Below are 7500 nucleotides of genomic sequence, written 5' to 3' on the forward strand. Positions count from 1 at the left end.
TTTACTACCCCTTTTATCACCACCATCATCATCATCATCATCATCATCACTGTTTTGCTGACCTCGCCAAAAATTCCCTCCCTTTTAATCTTCATAGGCCTCTCTGAGAATTTTTATTTTTATTTTTTTTTTTTTTGCTTCTCTTTCCTCTTAAACCCTCCCTAGGTCTCTCTCTGCTTCGTAGGTCTATTTTTTTTTTAATCTTCATAGGCCTTTCTGTATTAAACTGTGAGTCTTTATTTTTATGCTTTCCTCCTCTCTTCATCACTGCCTAGGCCTATTTTTTTTTTTTTTTTTTTGTCTTCTGACCTCATCAAATATTCAATCTCTTTTAATCTTCATAGGCCTCTCTGTATCAGGCATAAGATATTCTGAATTTTTCTTCTATTCCTTCCCTTTTCCCTTAATTTCTCTATAGGCCTAAATTATAGTTTTTTTTTCATCTTCTGACCTCAACAAATATTTTCTACCTTAAAATCTTCATAGGCATCTTTGAATTTTTACTTTTTTTACTTCCTTTTCCCTTTAACCTCTCTATAGGCCTATTTTTTTATTCATTTTCTGACATTACTAGATATTCCTTCCGTTTTGAATCCATCTTTCTAATGCAAGATTGTAACACTCCCGTTTTCTTTCATTCTGTATCCACTGTGTTAATGAGAATCTGTAATAATCTCTTTTTCTTTCATTCATGTCCACTGTGTTAATGGGAAACTGTAACAATCTCTCATTTTTTTTTCTTCGCTTCTATCCAGTATTTCTAATGTAAGATTGTAACAAACTCATTTTTTTTTTTTTACCTCTATTTAACATTCTGACCACAACACTTTTTTTTTTTTCACATTCAACAATTTAATGCAAGACAGTAACATCCCCGTTTTCTTTCACACGCTATCCAATCTTTTAATGCGAGACTAAACTAAACTGCACTCACTGACACAAACACACACACACACACTCTCTCTCTCTCTCTCTCTCTCTGAAAAAAAAACTACCTTTCTTTCCATTTATTTCAACTCAAAACATTTCCACAAGAGTTGCATTGGTGTCATTCCGAACGCTGGCACAGTTTTTCCCGCATTTTTTCCCCTTTTTGAGGTAGAGAGGGACTTTTTTTTTTTCCTTCCGTCATTTTTTTCCCCGGCAAGTACAGCAGTTTATTTGTTCACTCTTTCATACATGTATATTTCTGTGTTCATTTGTGGCAACGCTACGGAGAGAACACCACATTTATCTCTCTCTCTCTCTCTCTCTCTCTCTCTCTCTCTCTCTCTCTCTCTCTCTCCACGCTCACCCCTCATCCAAACTATCCATTTCGTGTCCATTACCGCATGTGCGAGAGAGAGAGACAGAGAGAGAGAGAGAGAGAGAGAGAGAGAGAGAGAGAGAGAGAGTCCATAACACTTATTAGGACAAGTCAACACCACAAAAATACAAACAAACTCATTCACTCACTCAATTCATAACTCACACACAGACACACACACACACACACACACTTACCCACTTACAAACAAAACCAACCATCAAACCAAACAAATAAACAAAACAAACAAAATTAACCTAACCTAACCCAAACAAGCTATTTAGTCACAACAAGCTAAACGAACACCACCACCTGTCTATCTATGGGTCCAAGAACACCTGAAAACCGAGGCAGCCACACGCACACAGCCACACACCTGCCCTGCTTACCTTTCCGTCTGTTGGCGAATCCGTTAGAGGAATTAGATCGTGGAGAATCGAGATACGATAGTTGTGTGTATACCGTAGAGGACTCGTGTCTACAGGTCTCCGCGCTACAGCTGCTGTGGCTTACGGAGATGTGTGACACAGCAGGGCACCCCTCCAGCAGGCTCTGTCGGGAGAAAGAGGGGAATGTTAGCTTGGTTAGGTTATGGTGGTGGTGGTGGTGGAGTAGTAGTAGTAGTAGTAGTAGTAGTAGTAGTTGTTGTTGTTGTTATGATAGTGGAAGAGGAGGAGGAGGAGGAGGAACAAGAACAACAATAACAAGAACAACAAGTAAAAGAAGAAGAGGGCAAGAGGAAGAGAGGAATAAGAGGAGGGAGAAGAGAGAGAGGAGAAGGGACAAAGAAAAGGGAAGATAATAGGGAAAGTTATGTATTATGGAGAGAGAGAGAGAGAGAGAGAGAGAGAGAGAGAGAGAGAGAGAGAGAGAGAGAGAGAGAGAGAGAGAGAGAGAGAAAAAATCCACTTCCAGCATTTAATTATCACGGCCAGCCACCTCTCTTCCGCCTCCTCCTTTCTCTCTCTCTCTCTCTCTCTCTCTCTCTCTCTCTCTCTCTCTCTCTCTCTCTCTCTCTCTCTTTCATTCTCTCATTTCCTACTTTCCTGTTTTTCAACCCTTCCTTCCTTTCTACCACCACCACCACCACCACCACCACTACTACTACTACTACTACTACTACTACTACTACTACTACTACTACAGACACTTTTGCATCCATCCCTTCAGCAAAACCATAAAAAAGAAAGAAAATACCCAAACATTCTTTCCTTTAATTTACGGGGGAAAAATATGAACGGTAAGATGAAAAACAGAGATGCTATTTAAATAACGTCAAAGTTTAGGTTAAGTTAGGTTAGGTTAAGTTAGTTTAGTCTTACTAGCTTAAAAATAAGAAAACATTACATAGAAAAAAAAAACGACAAAAAAACAAGTAATTTCTTTTAAGTCTTAGATAAAAAAATAAATAAATAAATAAAAACCAACTATTAATCCTCTTAGTTAAATAAAAGTACAAAAAATAAATAAATAGCAGTACAAGTAATCAAGATCAAGATTAAGATTACAGTAACCTATCGTGTCTTAGGAGAACCAAAAAAAAAAAAAAAAAAGAATGATAAATGGAAGGATATTAAGGGGTTTTCAATTCCACCTGGACTAAACGTGGCAGGAGGAGGAGCAGGAGGAGGAGGAGGAGGAGGAGGAGGAGGAGGAGGAGGAGGAGGAGGAGGAGGAGGAGGGAAAGGAGGAGATATATTGAGGACATTTGTTTGGTTCTGTCATTGGCTTGTGTGTGTGTTTGTCTTCCCCCACGTGATTTGTTTACCTTTGCCTGTGTGTGTGTGTGTGTGTGTGTGTGTGTGTGTGTGTGTGTGTGTGTGTGTAGAAAAATGTAGCATTACCGTAAATCACTCATACACACATACATACACCCACACAGAGAGAGAGAGAGAGAGAGAGAGAGAGAGAGAGAGAGAGAGAGAGAGAGAGAGAGAGAGAGAGAGAGAGAGAGAGAGAGGGGGAATCACCAATCATACATCATTATCTTCATCATTAACACACGCTATTAACCACCACCACCACCACCACCACCAGTACCACCACCACCACCGCCACCACCACCAGTACCACCACCACCACCACCACCACCACAAATTCCCACAACAATCACAAGCAAACCACTCCAGAGTCCAGACCTTAATTAATACTCGTAAATATCACCCTTTAATTGGCTTCTTTTAATTACTGTACCACCACCACCACCACCACCACCACCACCACCACCACCACCACCACCACCACTTCTACAGGTGAAGCCCAATAGTGAGGTACATCATTGCTAAAAAACAGAGGTACAGATAGTTTGGTTAGGTTAGGTTAGGTTAGGTACACACACACACACACACACACACACACACACACACACACACACACACACACACACAGCTGATAAACAAATTGATAAACAAATAGACAAACTGGAAAACTGAAAAGTTAATTGATAAACTGATAGATAAAATGACAAATAAGTCGATAAACTGATAAACAAACAAACAAACAAACAAACAAATAACCGAATAACCAAACAAACAAACACACCAACTCACAAACAGACAAATAAACAGATAAACAAACAAATAACCCCATAAACAAAAACAAACAGATTAACACACACATACACAAACTCACCAGGAAACAAACAAACAAACAAAGAAACAAAACTGACAAAAGTAAAACCGATAGAAGAGTTTCACATTTACTCCATTAATTATTTAGGAAAGTGTTAGATAATTAAGCTGTTAATGCACTCTGTCTGTAATTAATGACACCATAATTACGATATGCAAGGTACACATATGCATTGATCAGCTCTCGTTATTGTTGTTGTTATTGTTGGTGTTATTGCTCTTATTGTTAGTGATGGTGCTGCTGCTGTTGCTGTTGTTGTTGTTGTTGTTGTTGTTATATCACTACTACTACTACTACTACTACTACTATCATTATTATTATTATTATCATTCTTACTTCTCATTATTAAAAAAAAATCTAATAAGTCTTACGTCTCTCTCTCTCTCTCTCTCTCTCTCTCTCTCTCTCTCTCTCTCTCTCTCTCTCTCTCTCTCTCTCTCTCTCTCTCTCTCTCGGGAACATGAAAGCTGATCCTGTCATACAAAATATTTAATGGGGGAGGAGAACCAACCCCCCTATTAACCTCCCACTTCTCCCTTCCCCCTCCCCCTCCCTCCTCCATCCCTCCCTCCCTCCCTCCCTCCCTCCCTCCCTCACTTTACCTGTCCAGTCTTACCTGTCCAGCATTCTTTCCTTAGGTGAGTGGAATCTCTCTCTCTCTCTCTCTCTCTCTCTCTCTCTCTCTCTCTCTCTCTCTCTCTCTCTCTCTCTCTCTCTTTCTTTGTTAGGAATTAATATTTAGAGAGCAACAAAGGATATCGTTTCGTTTTCTATGTGTATTTCTTTCCGTTTTCTTTCATAATGGGATTCTATTATATTGTCATTATTTCTCTCTCTCTCTCTCTCTCTCTCTCTCTCTCTCTCTCTCTCTCTCTCTCTCTCTCTCTCTCTCTCTCTCTCTCTCTCTCTCTCTCTCGTGAAATTCAATGAGGTTTGGATTCAGTTTCTCTCTCTCTCTCTCTCTCTCTCTCTCTCTCTCTCTCTCTCTCTCTCTCTCTCTCTCTCTCTCTCTCTCTCTCTCTCTCTCTCTCTCTCTATCTCAATCTCTCTCTCTCATTAGCTGCTCATTAAAGTTCTCTCTCTTGCTATCATCACAATCATCAGCAAAAGGAAAAAAATCTCTTTTTTTCCCTCCAAAGAAGAAAATATTGGCAGGGGAAAAAGTGTCGCTAATTTTCCTTTTTTTTTTCCCTTAATCATGAAATGTTTGAGAATTTTTTTTTCCATTTCTGATTGTGTGACTTGGTTTCCCTGTCTGTCTGTCTGTCTGTATGTATGTATGTATGTATGTATGTATGTATGTATGTATGTATGTATGTATGTATGTATGTATGTATGTATGTTCTTGTATCTGACTCCCTGTTTGTTTGTTTGTTTGTCTATCTGTTTGTCTGTCCATCTGTCTTTCTGTTTGTATGTATGATTCTCTCTCTCTCTCTCTCTCTCTCTCTCTCTCTCTCTCTCTCTCTCTCTCTCTCTCTCTCTCTCTCACCTGGGAATTACCTGGTGAGTTTTTCTTTTCTTTTTTCTTTTTCAAGTTTTCCAGTTTACTCTTCATCATCATAAATTTAAGTGTCTCTTCATGTGGAGATTTAAAAAGTTTGCTTGTGTCACACGAGAGAGAGAGAGAGAGAGAGAGAGAGAGAGAGAGAGAGAGAGAGAGAGAGAGAGAGAGAGAGAGAGAGAGAGAGAGAGAGAGAGAGAGAGAGAGAGAGAGAGGCTGTCTTTATTTCTTTTTCCCTTTACTGTTCATTTCAGTTTCCTCTGCCTGTGTGTGTGTGTGTGTGTGTGTGTGTGTGTGTGTGTGTGTGTGTGTGTAACCACTTTCAGTACATGAATAAGACCTCTTTCAGGCCACGTACACACTGAAACGTGACGCACACACGCACGCACGCACACACACACACACACACACACACACACACACACACACACACACACACACACACACACACACACACACACACACACACACACAGTTTTTTCCCACTGATTCAAGACAACAAATATATTAGTTGTTTTTTTTTCTTTCATTAAGTACTAATCTACTACTACTACTACTACTACTACTACTACTACTATTGCTACTACTACTACTGTTACTACTACTGCTGCTGGTGATACAGTGAAAATATAGGAAGGGTAATTCACATAGAAAACGGGACCTGATGTTGGTACATAATGAAACCATTCCTGCAACTAATTGTGAACAACAACAACAACAACAACAACAACAACAACAACAACAACAACAAAAACAACACTACTACTACTACTACTACTACTACTACAACTACAACAACTACAACTACCCCCAACACATACACCTCCACCACCACCACCACCACCAAAAACACACATAATAAAATGATGCAAAACAAATACTTTTAACAACCTAACCAGCCACACGAGTAACAAAAAACTAGGCCTATAACTTATCCCCTTTATCGCTCGCCTGAATAACAAACAGATAACAGTGATGGTAGTGATAACAGTGATAACAAACAGTGCATTAGTTGTATTGTAGTTTAGTTAATGTCTTTTTTTCACTGTCAATTGGCCTTTTGTGTACGAGTCGTGTAATGACTCGTATATTGGAGTCATTAAGGTGAAGGAAGCATTGGGTGGATGGGTGGATGGGTGGAAGAAGGAGAGATGGGAAGAAATGTACGAGGATGGAAGGAAGGAAGGAAAAGATGAACCAATGAAGGGATGAAGGAAGGAAGAAGGGAAGGAAGGAAAGAAGGAAAGGGGAAATTAGGTATGGAAACAGACAGACGGACAGACATACAGACGAAGGAAACAAGAAAAACACAAAACAAAACGAAAAAAAAACGAAAAAAAACAAACGAACAAAAATAAGAGAGAGAGAGAGAGAGAGAGAGAGAGAGAGAGAGAGAGAGAGAGAGAGAGAGAGAGAGAGAGAGAGAGAGAGAGAGAGAGAGAGAGAGAGAGAGTGAATAATAAAGAGAAACTGAATGAGAAGACAGTGAACGAAATAAAATGACACAAACTCTTTCATGACACTAATTTGAGCCATAATGGAGTGAACGAAACTATAAGAGAAATTTCACCTTAGAAAAGAAACCGGACGAAGATTAATGACACGAGAGAGAGAGAGAGAGAGAGAGAGAGAGAGAGAGAGAGAGAGAGAGAGAGAGAGCGTTCATTTTTAGTTTGCTACATTCATCCCCTCTCTCTCTCTCTCTCTCTCTCTCTCTCTCTCTCTCTCTCTCTCTCTCTCTCTCTCTCTCTCTCTCAACAAACATGAAATATCGTTGCAAGACGTGTAGAAAATAAAGAAAGGAAGAAAAATAAAGAGAGAAACGAAGAATGAAAGAAGGAAAGTGAGATAGAGAAAAGAGAGGAAAGAAGAAGAAGGAAAGAAAATAAAGAAAGGAAAAAGGGAACAGTGTAAGAAAGATATAAGGAAGAAAATAAAGAAAGAAAGATACAAAGAAAGAAAGAAAGAGAAACCAACTTCATCTCTCTCTCTCTCTCTCTCTCTCTCTCTCTCTCTCTCTCTCTCTCTCTCTCTCTCTCTCTCTCTCTCTCTCCTTCCA

General features: G+C 39.4%; 1 protein-coding gene across 1 annotated transcript in view; it reads right to left on the reverse strand.

Moving 5' to 3' along the window:
- Positions 1-7500, reverse strand: part of LOC135093028 (dipeptidase 1-like) — a 128914-nt gene that overhangs the window by 52504 nt on the left and 68910 nt on the right. The window contains exon 2 of the mRNA XM_063991885.1: positions 1696-1858. The gene's annotated coding sequence lies outside the window, so the exon portion shown is untranslated. The remainder of the gene's footprint in view (positions 1-1695; positions 1859-7500) is intronic.

The sequence above is a fragment of the Scylla paramamosain genome, chromosome 41 (assembly GCF_035594125.1).
Source record: "Scylla paramamosain isolate STU-SP2022 chromosome 41, ASM3559412v1, whole genome shotgun sequence".
In the NCBI taxonomy this organism is placed as follows: Eukaryota; Metazoa; Arthropoda; class Malacostraca; order Decapoda; family Portunidae; genus Scylla; species Scylla paramamosain.